Here is a 13,984-nt window from a genome sequence, read left to right as displayed (position 1 = left end):
ATATCCTTGCTGCAGTCCCATTAAAAGGGCAACTACCTTCAAATCACCACAGAGGTGCCAGCTGTACTTGTTATACTCAATGGAATTCAGTAGCTGCCTTAAGTTATCGTATGTCTCTTTCATGTGGACAGCATACGCTACTGGAATAGATGGAAGAATGTTTCCATTGTGCAAAAGCACAGCCTTGAGACTCAGTTTCGAAGAGTCCACAAATAGTCTCCATTCTTGTGGGTCATGAGTGATTTTTAAAGCATTCATGAGGCCCTCAATATCGGAACAGAATATCAGATTACTTTCCTTTCTGAAGAAAGGCTCCAATTGCTGGTGGCGCTTTCGATATGCAGTAATTGTGACATCTTCTTCTAGAAGATTCCATTGTTGGAGTCTTGATCCTAGCAATTCTGCCTTGTTCTTTGATAAGTCCAAATCACGAATCAGGTCATTTAGTTCTTCCTGTGTTATTCTGTGTGGGGTTGATGATGCACCACAGTGAAAATCTGGATCACTGCATGCTGATGGACCAGGAGAAGAACAGGTCGACTCACCTTTGTCTTCGTCAGATGAATCAAGAGAATATTCTGCTGGAGGTTCTGGAATAGGAAGTCCCTCACCATGTGGAACTGGTCTCAATGCAGACGGAATGTTTGGGTAGACTATTCTCGACTTCTTTCGCTTCGTTATTCCGCCGGAAAGAGGAGGAACCAAGCAGAAGTAACAGTCATTTAGGTGGTTGCTTGGCTCTCTCCACACCATTGGGACTGCAAACGGCATTGATGACCTTTTGCAATTCAACCACCGTGAAAGCTGTGTTGTACATGTAGCACAGCATATATGCGGAGCCCAAGGCTTGTCTTGGTCACCAACCTTGCATCCGAAGTAAAGATGATATGCCTTCTTCACTTGAGAATTGATACTTTTCTTCTGGTTGGCAAATGTCACTTCCCCACAAATATAGCAAAAATTGTCCGCGGTATTAACACACTTTCGAGGCATTACTGTTCTTTATTGTACGTAAATGGATAAAATAATAAGTTTTATGTAACAGTAGCTTGAACTGTCTCGCACAACGTCTAAAATATTTTAAATGCTGAACCTATCTGATTGGGCTTTATATAGTACACTGCTTACGTCAGCTTCAGCAGCCGCCTGGCATTAGTATAATAGGCCTACACATGTATAGTACACTGCTGACGTCAACTTACTTCAGCAGCCGCATGGCATTAGTATTGCATTGCATCAGAAAATGATGCAATCAACTGTGGATGATGTGAGCATGATGGTATTATGCAATGTTACATCATTATTCCGGATGTTGCTGCAGTCCTACTGGAGAAATTTACACAGTGAAACATAGAAAATGAGGTATATGAATATCTTCAAAACGAGAGCCAATACAAATTTTTCACGGTTATATTCGTGTTCGGCACACCAAAATACTACAGATTAGGGCCTTTTCAAGTCAGTAATGATTTCACTGTTGACCAGTGTTATTTACACTGGCATGATTAATTGCATATCTTTCAAAAGAAGAGCAAGTATCCGTTAGATTCAGAACCACGAAAATGAGTTATTCAAAACATTCCCAAACATTTACCTGATGACGAAGTTAAACTCACTCTTCCAAGAAGTTATTGTAAATGAGACAATATCGGTACTAAATATAGCATAAAGATCCGTCTAGTGTACTTGTTTATTCGCGCTTGGAATAGTAGTAAATAGGCAATGTTTCTGAAAGGTACTGTAAATAAGTCCAGATCAGCCCGTTTTCATTTATGGACTGGAGTTCATGCAACGTAGATGAATAATGCTACTAATGTGAGGATAACATTTGTAAAGTAAAATCAGATAAATAAAGGCCTGTCATCCGTCCATTAAAACTCTTCTGACTCTGCTGAAAGATACACCATGCAACGGACATTATGTTCTGAGTAGCAAGCATGTATAATTGCATTTAGCATAATATAAAAAATTCAATTCTATGAAATCGACGGCCATGCTATTTTTTCTGATGACATTTCAAATTTTAGTCCATAAAGCACCATAATCTTCAGCACCTTAATATCACTTTAATATACTTTACTGGGTATTTCGGCCCGGCCGAGTCATACCAGAGACTTAAAAAAATGGTACTAACAGCTGCCTCTCTTGGCGTTCAGCATTATGAGGTTAGTGTTAGGACTGGTCAGCCTGGTGTCAGGATAATGTGACTGGGTGGGACATCATGCTACATGTCTACGGCATGATGCCTCAGTGCTAGACATCACTATAAACTGCCACAGTGCAGACATCGTAGCGATATGACTGAAAAATTGTTAAAGCTACGTTAAAAATCAAAATCACGTCACACATCACTGGGTATTTCGGGGCTCTGTCTGACTTCTAGTATTTGAAAGTATAACAAAGTACAAAGTAATGTATTTATGTGTTATAAAGCAACAGAAGAAGAAACAAATAGGCCCGGGCTACTTGAGCCTTCACTTTGACATCCTGATACACTTGTAGAAATGTAAACATTATGAATCGAGCCAAAAACACGTTATTTGCATGTAATAAATAGTATGTAGCACACGTACTTATAATGACGACGGAGTGAGAGAGAGAGAGGGAGAGGGTATGAGATATAATAACTGTGACAGCTAGTGAGCTAGTGGAATCAGATTTCAGTATTCTGTGTCCAACATAACCCTAATAATGAATTCAAGACGATTATGTACATACATACATACATACATACATACATACCTACCTGCCTGCCTGCCTGCCTGCCTGCCTACCTACCTACCTACATACATACATACATGCCTACCTACCTACCTACCTACATACGTACGTACGCCTTTTGTAAAGGCCTTTATAACTTCTTCCACGGTATTTCTAAAATTTGACTTGGATAGTAAACTTCAGAATATTTATTGCTGCACTTGATCGTACTTTTCATATTGGACTGAACACCATAACGGTCGGTAAATCGAAAATTTCAAATCAATTTAATAAATAGATACAATAATGGAATCGAGATTTCGAAGAAAAGTTTTAAAAAATTTGCCCGTTTGTATATCATGAAGAAAGCATAGAAAATCAATTTTTAAATTATGGATGCAAACATTTGAAACATAACCCACAAAATATACCGAACACTTTGAAACATTTTTTGATACATGAAAAATCCTTTCTATCGCCCACATCCCGAGCACCTCACTCCAAACTCTCCGACGTTTAAGGATTTCCATTGTGCACGGTAAAGTTCACCAAAATATTCTTGATAACGATCGTTTACGTCCAATTTTGTTTATTATTTTATAACTCACTATAAATTATTTCCTTTATCACGAAAATGAGCTGTTTGATTTTCCGTTTCCATATTTTCTCTTAAATTATTCCACGTTCAGCATTTATATTTTTGTGATATCAGTTAATCTAATTGTTATGTTTAGTCCAAAGTTTTCTTAAACACTTTTACCAAAGCGCATAATTAAGGGTACCCCCAGCTTAGTCCGATAAATCAACCCCGCAAATCTGTGTTGATACTGATGTACGATGTTGTGGGTGTGACGTCACCTGTTCATTAAATTGTGCAATTTTGCTACATGCAAATAATTCCGGAACAAACTAGCTTACACTTTAGACACATACCGGTAATTGGTAACAGCCATATCAAGCGCGAAATTCAAAATGGCCACATAACAGATGGTTGTGTAATTCCAGGTAGATTTACAAGTCACCAAACATATGATTGGCTCACGACATATAAGCTACATGTCACCAAAGGAATCTTCAGCCGACGGTAGCTGGACAGCCACAAGAAATACCGGTAAGTGTATAACATGTACACCGATGTTTGCAGCCAAATTTGGATGCAGATAACCACAGCTTATAATGAATAGGTCATATCACCCCCTCACCCGAAAATCAATATCAACACGGCTGAAGGGCTGATTTATCGGCCTACCCCCAGCTCACACCAGGGTCACGATATTTTTTTCTTCAGAATTCACTCGGCTTAGGCGTGTAATTGTTTCTATAATTGCAGTTAGAAACGGGTAAATGTGCCTACACACGCGTGTTTCCAACTCGCTAGACGAGTACGCCACCGACTACAAACAAACACTCTCGGCTGCAACCCCTACCTTGTGGGGTTGGAGGGCACCCGACCCCCATTATTGTTCTGGGGTTATATTTTGGAAGGGGGTTGCAGCACGGTGGTTTTATTTTCAGCCAGAAATGGCCACTTGCGCACGTAGATGTTCCTGCAAACAGCTGTTTGAAGTCTCTACAGGCGAGTTTGTCAGGCACGTCTGCGACTTCACATAACAATGCGCTATTGCAACCCTGCCGCCAGGGTAGAAAGGTTTGGCCACCCTCCCTGCTACTCCATTTAATATTTATTCCCAATATGTTCCGAGATGACTTGTGAGAGGTTCCGCGATTTTAAAATTTGAGAATGTAAGGAAATGGCTAACCGGAGCGAAAATAAGTTTTTAACACAGTAGAAAGATGGGCGTTCCCGTGTCTTAAACTTGGAACATAAGTGCACATGCGACAGTGAAAATATACTTAGGAAGACATGCCTATTGTTGATTCACTAGGTTTAGTTGGTTTGATTTTGTGAGTTTAGATCCATTTATCTGCACATGATAGATTGCTAGTATATTTGCGGACCCCGATGTAAAATCCCCCATCCACGGGAAGCTACTGGCATGCTTTTGCACATATCCACCTCAGCCGATCCAAGACTAGAACCAATACGAAGAGGTGAGATGCTAGGGATTTGGAAAAGCAAGCATTCTAGACCCTCGATAATGCTAATTTAATTCATGCTACAGCTAATGTTACTAAAACAATTTTAACGTTTCTTCAATTGTTTATGTGATGACAGCCACTTATGCGATTGCATTGCAGTCATTTAGTATGAACGAAGAAAAGATTTAAGAAAATGATGATATCTTGTTTGTTTTTTTCTTCTTATTTTTAACCAACTTTCAGCACCTTCCCCAATGACAGATCCAGACACTTGGGTTCCGAGCCAAACGCTTTACCAACAGAGCCACTACGGTTCCCTAGCTGAGAAGATGAAGAAGAGAACATCTGAGGAAAACATACTTGAGAAATAGCTGAATAAGAATAAAATGAATACAATTATTATTATTATTGTTATTATTATTATTATTATTATTATTATTATTATTATTATTATTATTATTATTAGTTTTAGAAGTAGAATAAATTGAAGAATATAATCAGACCTGAGTTGATCGATGAAAATGTCCTGGTCACATAAGAAGTTACACCAGTAGTACAAGCAAGGTGTGTTGGGTTATGTTAAGAGCGAGAGAGGTAGTCAATGGCTTTTAAACCATGGATTACGAAATTCAGAAATATTCCGTATCAGTGTTTTATAAAATTAAAAAAAAAAACATTTTGCCTTTCTGATACTAATATTACATGTGTCCTTGACATTTAAGACTTAAGTACGCCGATCTGTCTTTTAAATTCGTGTATACCTTCCCTTGGGTTATTTAGGTCTAAAATTAGCCTTCTCGGAATGCTATTAAAATATCGGGTTTCACGGTATTTCTCAGTTCACGATAGGCTATATACGGCGGCCAATATAAATCATTGAGGAAGAAGCCGGGACCATTGACTCACGAGAAACTACTGGCAAGCTTTCTTACATACATTGGCCCAGCGCGAGGCTCGAACGCTCGCAGACAGAGGTGAGGGCAGTGATCGCTAAAAGCAGTCACTTCAAACCGCCCCGCACCCCGGGTCACCTAAAATATATTCAAGTATATATTTTTGTATGCTTCATATTGTTTTGGTTTCCCTTATCGCTCTATCCTAAATGGTTCGCACAGCTAAAATTAGTTTCACATCTTTCTTTCCGAGCAAATCTGAAGTTTCCGCTTGACTCAGAAGTTCAGATACAAGTGTTATTCAGAACAGTCCAGAATAATTACATGAAGAAAACGTTATATGCATTCTTAGGAGAAGTGGCTTTGAACAAGATTATGCCGATACTAGAAAGAACCCGAAGCTGCATGGCGCTTAACACAGAAGAAAGTGAATATATTGTGTGATTTAGATTTTTAATTTATCTTTAACAATTTCTCAGTCATTTCGCTACGATGTCTGCAGTGTGTCAGTTTATTATGATGCCTCGCACTGGGCTATCATAATGCAGGCATTTAACATCATGTTCCACCCAGTCCTAACACTAACCTCTTAATGCTGAGCGCCTAGCGAGGCAGCTGTTAGTACCACTTTTAGAAGTCTTTGGTATGATCTGGCCGGGGTTTCGAAACCGCGACCTCCGCACCTGAGGCGGGCGCTCTAACTACTAGGAGGTCGAAGAATGTGGATAGACAAATCTGATCAATGTACTGTAAATAAATGAACATATGCGCATTTAGCTATAAAGACCACAGGTCATACAGCGCAAACGAATATTACTAACAATATGCGGATAAATAAGCAAGTAAATAAACAAAGAAAAATCTTACTAGCATGAGATATTTCATTTTAAATCTGCTAATCCTGATGAGAGATAATCTTGCGATATATATAATGATTTTTGTTGTCTTGCACATTTATTTCAATTTGGTCCAAGTTCAAAGCTGTCAATAAAATCGACAGCCACACGTATCTGTATGATGACAGTTAGAATTTTAACCTGAATAACACCATAATCTCTGGCATACACGAGTCAATATTCCTTGACAATACATTAGTGTGTTATTTCAGTGCACTTTCTGATTTATGGCTGTTTCGAAGTATAACAAAACTGGTTATGTGCTATAAATACACAGAAAGAAAACAAATTAGGGCTGCTTAAGCCCAATCTTTTCATCGCGATAAAATAATAGAAACGTAAAATTATTGAGTCGGAGAAACAAGTTATTTACATGCATGTAGTATAATCATGTGCCTGGTACTTGGGTAACTTGAACCGATAATGTAATGGTAATAGGAGAGAAGCGAGAGGGATAATAAAATTGCAACAGCTGATTCATAAATAATGTATTCTTTGATCATTAAAAGCCTCGACACTTTAAATATTTCGCTCACGCTGATTATTTACAACGTTTTATGGGAAATGACATGTACATGCATATTTTATTTTACAACCGGGGCTACTAAGACTATTAAGGTCATGGACGTTTGCCTAACGTACAGTCAAAATAGTAAAATGATGAACTACAGTCAAAATAGTAAAATGATGGCCTACATTCAGAATAGTAAATTGATGGCCTGTCACGGAATGGTGTAAATGTTGTTAATTAAATACATGTACTCGGGTTTCGTTTCTTTTCTCTGTACAATGATACCCGAGGGTGATTATAATATGGTCTATGTATTTCGAAATCGTGAGTACGATTCGTCCTATGCCACACGTGCAAGGTGCCTTCGATAAGGAATAACGAAAATTCTAAAGGTATAAATACGTTACTACATGTAAAGGACCTTTACAATACTAATGGTTTTGTCAGCAAGCGGCCTGCTAAAAGGATTCGCACAACTCCAGCTGTAGGGCTGAGTTTTTGATGGTAGGAATATCCGGGGTGTCCGGTGTTGTCAGAGGGTAGAAACGTCCGTGTGTCCGGAGCGTTTAAGGTGCCGGAGCGTCTAATGTCTAGCGTCCGGAATGTCAAGAGTGACTAAGGTGACCCAACTGTAGAGCCGTCAAAGGACCAGGGGGTCCGGAGGGTCTAATATTTCAAGTGTCCGGAGGGTCTAATGTTTCAAGTGATCATAGTATTCCGAGGGTCCGGAGTCTATATTGGTTGTGAAATTGATTCGGAGGAGCGGTGGAGCGGATATGGTGCACGGGTGACGGAGTGCATCTCCACACATGTATTTTTAGCTGTATGCTAATTTTGGGTTAGTAAGACTCAGTGTATTATTCAGGACTGGAAGGATAGATTGTATATCCGTTCTTGTTTAGTGACATAATTTCGCTACCTGAGCGAATACATTTTTTACTATGTGTAAAGACTTACATCGTTTACTATTTGAGTGAACTATATTCATCTTTCCATTATTGAATCATTTGTGAAATCATTTATCCTGTGTTTTAGGGTTACTGAACTAAATTTATTTGTATATTTTTTCCATCTTTGAAACTGTGCGTTTTTTTGTTAAATAGATCCAATATTTGGATTATAAATACGCACACATCTTCATAATCCACTACTCATATAAATCGCCACATTAAACCATATATCTGTGTCGTCAAAACGTGTTCTGTTGTTAATCCGAAATATCCCACCCGGTTATCTTGTTACATGGCCTACAGTCAGAATAGTAAATTGATGGCCTACAGTCAGAATTGTAAAATGATGGCCTACAGTCAGATTAGCAAAATGATGGCCTACATGATGGCGTCTAAATATTAAACGTTCCAAATAAGTTATGAGTTCAAAATGAAACAAGTAGACAAAGAAAATATACAGTGCCATTCATGAGCAATTATAATCTGTCACAATGACTGCGTCTTTCAATTTCAAGAAACTAATCACATTTTGGAAATATCGTAATAATCGTACCCACACTATTTTCAAAATTAGCTTAAAATGTAGGATTTAGAATACCTACAGATGCGTGTAATAGTTCTTTATTATCTGACTGCAGTCCATTTTGGTCAGTAAATTGAGAATACCAGTTAGATACAAGGAAATAAGAGATCTGATAATGGAATCAATATTTCAACAAAATTTCAAAAGGTATATTAGGACAGAATTTTTAGTACAAGTAACAAGACTGAAAATTCCTCTAAAATTGTATTAAGAGTAAGTTTTGATTAAATTGTATTAGAAGTAAATTGATAAATTATATTGGAAGCAATTTTCTACTAAAATATATAGAGATTGAATCCATTTATTTGTTTTACAATTATATACTACTATTCAACAAAGATTACGCTATTATGATCAAGTACGAACCGTCTTATACGAAACATTACTTGAATCTCAGACTCAGCACAAAAAGGAGTACATTCATTAGGTTACGTAAATAGTGAACTAGACAGATTCCAAAGATTCCTATGGAGGGCAAATGTGCTGATCTTGCAGAAGTACTTACGTAATAATGTACATAGACCTAGACAATAATCTGTAAAAGACTACGAAGCCTCACTTTGAGATTCTGGCCTTCGCAAGGAGCTAGGAGCGCGCCATATTTGGCGTTGTCTTAAGAAACGGGTATAAAAAGCCCCAGCCACGGGCTGACATCAGTTTTACTGGCCAGAAGCTCAAACAGGCTTTGTCTTTGCAGGTAAGATAACCGTCTATGTACAATTTTTCATAGTATAAGACTTTTTAGTGTTATAACAATTTTTAGTGTTAAGATGCTAACCTAACATCAGCATGTTTAAACATTAGATTATTTTAATATTTCTTTGCTATTCTTTAATATAATGTAACGGAAAGTTTAATTGTTTGAATAATTTATATTTACTTATAACTATATTATTGATTATAGAAAAAGCAACGTTCGTTACCAACTCATACTTAGAGTTTATTATATTGACCTTTTAGAATAAATTCAGTAAAATATATTTCAATTACGGTATTAGTCTGAAATATTGAATTTTAGATTCTTTTGCTATCGTGAATTTATTCGATATTTAGTTATCTGTATTACACTCTAAACGGCAGTTATTATACAAGTATGATGTTGGTAAGTGAAAGAATATCGTAGTTTTATATGTATTTCTTATATCCGAAAATTGAGCTTGTTGTAGTTTGATATTGAAATGTAAGTTTATATGTTGAGTATTTCAATAAAGTTTTGCTGGCCAGAAGCTCAAACAGGCTTTGTCATTGCAGCTCGATCCCGAGTACCTTCAATTCCCCAAGAATGTAGTCACGTCTTCATCATCGAGTGACACTTACATCAAATGACTTGAACTTCCTTTCTTCTCTCTCTCTCTCTCTCTCTCTCTCTCTCTCTCTCTCTCTCTCTCTCTCTCGGAATTGAGAACGGATTGACTTAGAGTTTACGAAGCAAAACACTTCGTAAAAGGTACAGTATATAGAATGCACTACAGTCTATACGCAATAGTGATACACAAAGTCAAATTTAATACACACAATATCAATCTAGAAGAAAAGTTAATTATTGAATGGTTTGCGGCGTACCTTGTTCATCGACATATGTATGACTGAAATAGTGAACAAAACAAATTACCCGGTAATGTGCCGTCTTAGGAAAGGGCTCCTGAAGGTCTTAAGCCTTATATACCGTCTTTAATTATATATTTAACTACATGTGCAACGTGGGTAAGGGTAGGTGTGGGGAAAGCTTATATACCATTTTTGTATCACTTCATCCCAATCACTAGAGAAGGGAAACACCCGTGGATCTATTTATCAATATATTGAACTGCTGCTTGCTTCGAGTTTTACTTATTCTTGACGTATATCTCTATATTTTTTGGTCATGTTTGTATGTAATATACGGACCGAACAGATATAATCTTCGTCCACAGTGGAGCTAAGCTAGTTGTGTATAGTCATTGCTTTTGAAATTATTATTATTCCCCGAATGCGTCGGTACAACCAATTGTGATTCACTTTCTTCAAAGGGTCTTCCATCTGTATACTACATGCTTCTTGTTTTCTTTAGATACGAATCATTCGAAAAGACATCATGTTTGGACTTTCTATTAATCTACGTTAAACTGCACACGTACAGCTTAAGCTAGGTTCGGTATAATTCCGAGTAGATTCGATATCTGAAATCAACCATACAAATGTCGTCGTTACGTCCGAACTACTGCAGTTACATTCCACCAATTCTCGCACATTGCTCCGTGAGAAGATTTGACCAAGACGTATATTTCGAAGAAGAAACACACAAACAAATGAAAAAAAATAAAAAAAAAATAAAACACCTACTGTAACTCTCAACGATCGACTTAAAAAACTCTGATAACGTCGCTGATTCGTTGTTATTTAGTCACGATTAATTAGATAACAGAACTATACTATACATGTTTCGTAAGTACAGTCATTATATAAAATACTACCTTGTTTAGTGAGTAGGTCGTAAACTCTAAAATGCAGTTAAAAAGTTAGAGAACCTTAATATCTAAATAGATCTTTGTTTATCAAAACAGAAATAGCTGACAGATGAAGCTTTCGTTCCAAGCATCCCTCATAAATATCTGCAATGAACTAGCAAATATGAAAGAGGAAAGAACACTGTGCATACAATTTGGGTTAAGTTTTCCTTAAAAGTGACATCACGCCTAACTTTCCTCGAGTTTTTAACTACAGAAATATGTGCACAATGTCAATCTTTAATCTTTCCCTGCATTATCAGAAAATGACTAATGAGTCCAATACTTGAGAAGACCAGATCCATTATATTGCATTACTGACATGAAGGTTTACTTTGTCAGTGGGACAGCACTTCAAAGAAAGTACAATTTATATATACTCTTTCATATTTTTTGCCTGATTTGAAACAAAACGTGCGTAATGAACACAAATTACACCCATCCACCCAACATCTAGCACGGTTTATAAAGTTCTGGGAACCTGTAACCATTTGATCACATTTATGTAGTGTAACCTGCAACTCGGGTATATGCTTCCGTCGGTGGATTGTGATTATGAACATAGGAAACACATAAATTTGTACGAACATTAACATAACACCTCTCTTTTAAAGAAAAGCTCTGTCAATGACAAAATTTGCGTAAACTATCTACAAAACTGATAGTCACACATTTCTTAAAGCCATATAAATGCATGAGAGATCTGCTCCAAAACACAATTCACCGTGATGCATTACATTTCAGTAGATTATATAAAACACAATTCACTGTGATGCATTACATTTCAGTAGGATATAAAACACATAATTAGCCGTGATGCATTACATTTCAGTAGATTATACGAAACACAATTCAGTGATGCTTTACATTTCAGTAGATCATATAAAACGCTTAATTCGCCGTGATGCATTACATTTCAGTTGATTATACGAAACACATAATTCACCGTGATGCATTACATTTCAGTATATTATATAAAACACATCATTCACCGTGATGCATTACATTTCATCATATTATATGAAACACGTAATTCACCGTGATGCATTACATTTCAGCATATTATATGAAACACGTAATTCACCGTGATGCGTTACATTTCAGTATATTATATAAAACACATAATTCACCGTGATGCGTTACATTTCAGCATATTATATAAAACGCTTAATTCGCCGTGATGCATTACATTTCAGTTGATTATACGAAACACATAATTCACCGTGATGCATTACATTTCAGTATATTATATAAAACACATCATTCACCGTGATGCATTACATTTCATCATATTATATGAAACACGTAATTCACCGTGATGCGTTACATTTCAGTATATTATATAAAACACATAATTCACCGTGATGCGTTACATTTCAGCATATTATATAAAACACATAATTCACCGTGATGCATTACATTTCAGTGGATTATATGAAACACGTAATTCACCGTGATGCATTACATTTCAGTATATTATATAAAACACATCATTCACCGTGATGCATTACATTTCAGTGGATTATATGAACCACGTAATTCACCGTGATGCATTACATTTCAGTGGATTATATGAAACACGTAATTCACCGTGATGCATTACATTTCAGCATATTATATGAAACACGTAATTCACCGTGATGCATTACATTTCAGCAGACTATATGCAAGACGTAATTCACCGTGATGCATTGCATTTCAGTACATTATATAAAAAAAATAATTCACCGTGATACATAACATGTATGTGTTTGATATGTGAATATTTATGGAATACAAGCTAGAGATGATGAGCATTAATAACATTAGGCGCGTGGAGCGGTATATGTAAAAGCATTTTCAAATAACACGATATACGTTTGTATGAGATTGTACTTCCTTATACACTAATCGGTCACTCTATCGGTAAGTCATCATGACGTACAAGAATGGTGAGATCTAAGTAAGCAAAGAGTGTAACTATCAATCTTCTAACGTCCTTGAAATAACCAGTAAATATTGGAATTTGTTGCAACTAAATTTAAACCTAAGACCCCCATATCACATTCCGTTAAATTATTCAGTACGATGATCCATGCAATGTGTTACAATTTAGCAAAATATTTTAACTAAAACGTACATGTCAAAATACACACACACACACTCTGGTGATATAGATCATCAGCAGTTTCCGTGACTCGGGTCCGTGTAACCTCGATAGAGGAACCTGGAGTTGCGAATCGTCATTGTTCTATCGCTGGCGGGTGATAAATTTTGACTCTGTCGTTTTGTTTTTAACGTAGCTTTAACAATTTTTCAGTCATATCGCTACGATGTCTGCAATGTGACAGTTTTAGTGATGTCAAAATGTACCACGATATCCCTACCCAGTCACTTTATCCTGACACAAGGCCTCCAGTCCTAACTCTAACCTCTTAATACTGGGCGCCATGCGAGGCAGCTGTTAGTACCATTTTTGTAAGTCTTTGGTATGACTCGGCCTGGGATCGACCATACGAACTCTCGCAACCGAGTGGAAGCTCTAACCATTAGGCCACCGGAGCGGTACACATGTATACAGAGAAAAATCATCAGCTAGCTATTATTTGTCTGTGTTAAAGTCAAATATATATATATATATATATATATATATATATACTTACGTCTGCCTAATACAGTTATATTGAAACAAAAGTCCTTTTCTAGGCAAATATGTTCCTAGCTGCACTTATGTTTATACATTATACCGACATTGAAGAATATAAATAGAGCAATCTCTAGATTAAAGTCACAAAATGGAGGGGAGAAGACAGCATGTCGAAAACAGTGACTAAAAGTTTGGTTATAACAATAACTGGGAATAAATATTCAAAACTAAACCTCTAGAATGGCATATGTATGTATGTATGTATGTATGTATGTATGTATGTATGTATGTATGTATGT

The 13,984-nt window shown here is 36.7% G+C and overlaps 1 protein-coding gene across 1 annotated transcript in view; it reads right to left on the bottom strand.

Moving 5' to 3' along the window:
• Nucleotides 1–4,999, bottom strand: part of LOC149799347 (von Willebrand factor D and EGF domain-containing protein-like) — a 40,298-nt gene extending 35,299 nt beyond the window's left edge. Inside the window, exon 1 of the mRNA XM_089958669.1 lies at nucleotides 4,978–4,999. The gene's annotated coding sequence lies outside the window, so the exon portion shown is untranslated. The remainder of the gene's footprint in view (nucleotides 1–4,977) is intronic.
• Between the last annotated feature and the right edge of the window lie 8,985 nt (nucleotides 5,000–13,984).

The sequence above is a fragment of the Sinohyriopsis cumingii genome, chromosome 5 (genome assembly GCF_028554795.1).
Source record: "Sinohyriopsis cumingii isolate HCF-2022 chromosome 5, ASM2855479v2, whole genome shotgun sequence".
Lineage (NCBI taxonomy): Eukaryota > Metazoa > Mollusca > Bivalvia > Unionida > Unionidae > Sinohyriopsis > Sinohyriopsis cumingii.
The sequence above is the reverse complement of the archived record's forward strand: the minus strand, read 5'-3'. Positions and strand labels throughout refer to the sequence as shown.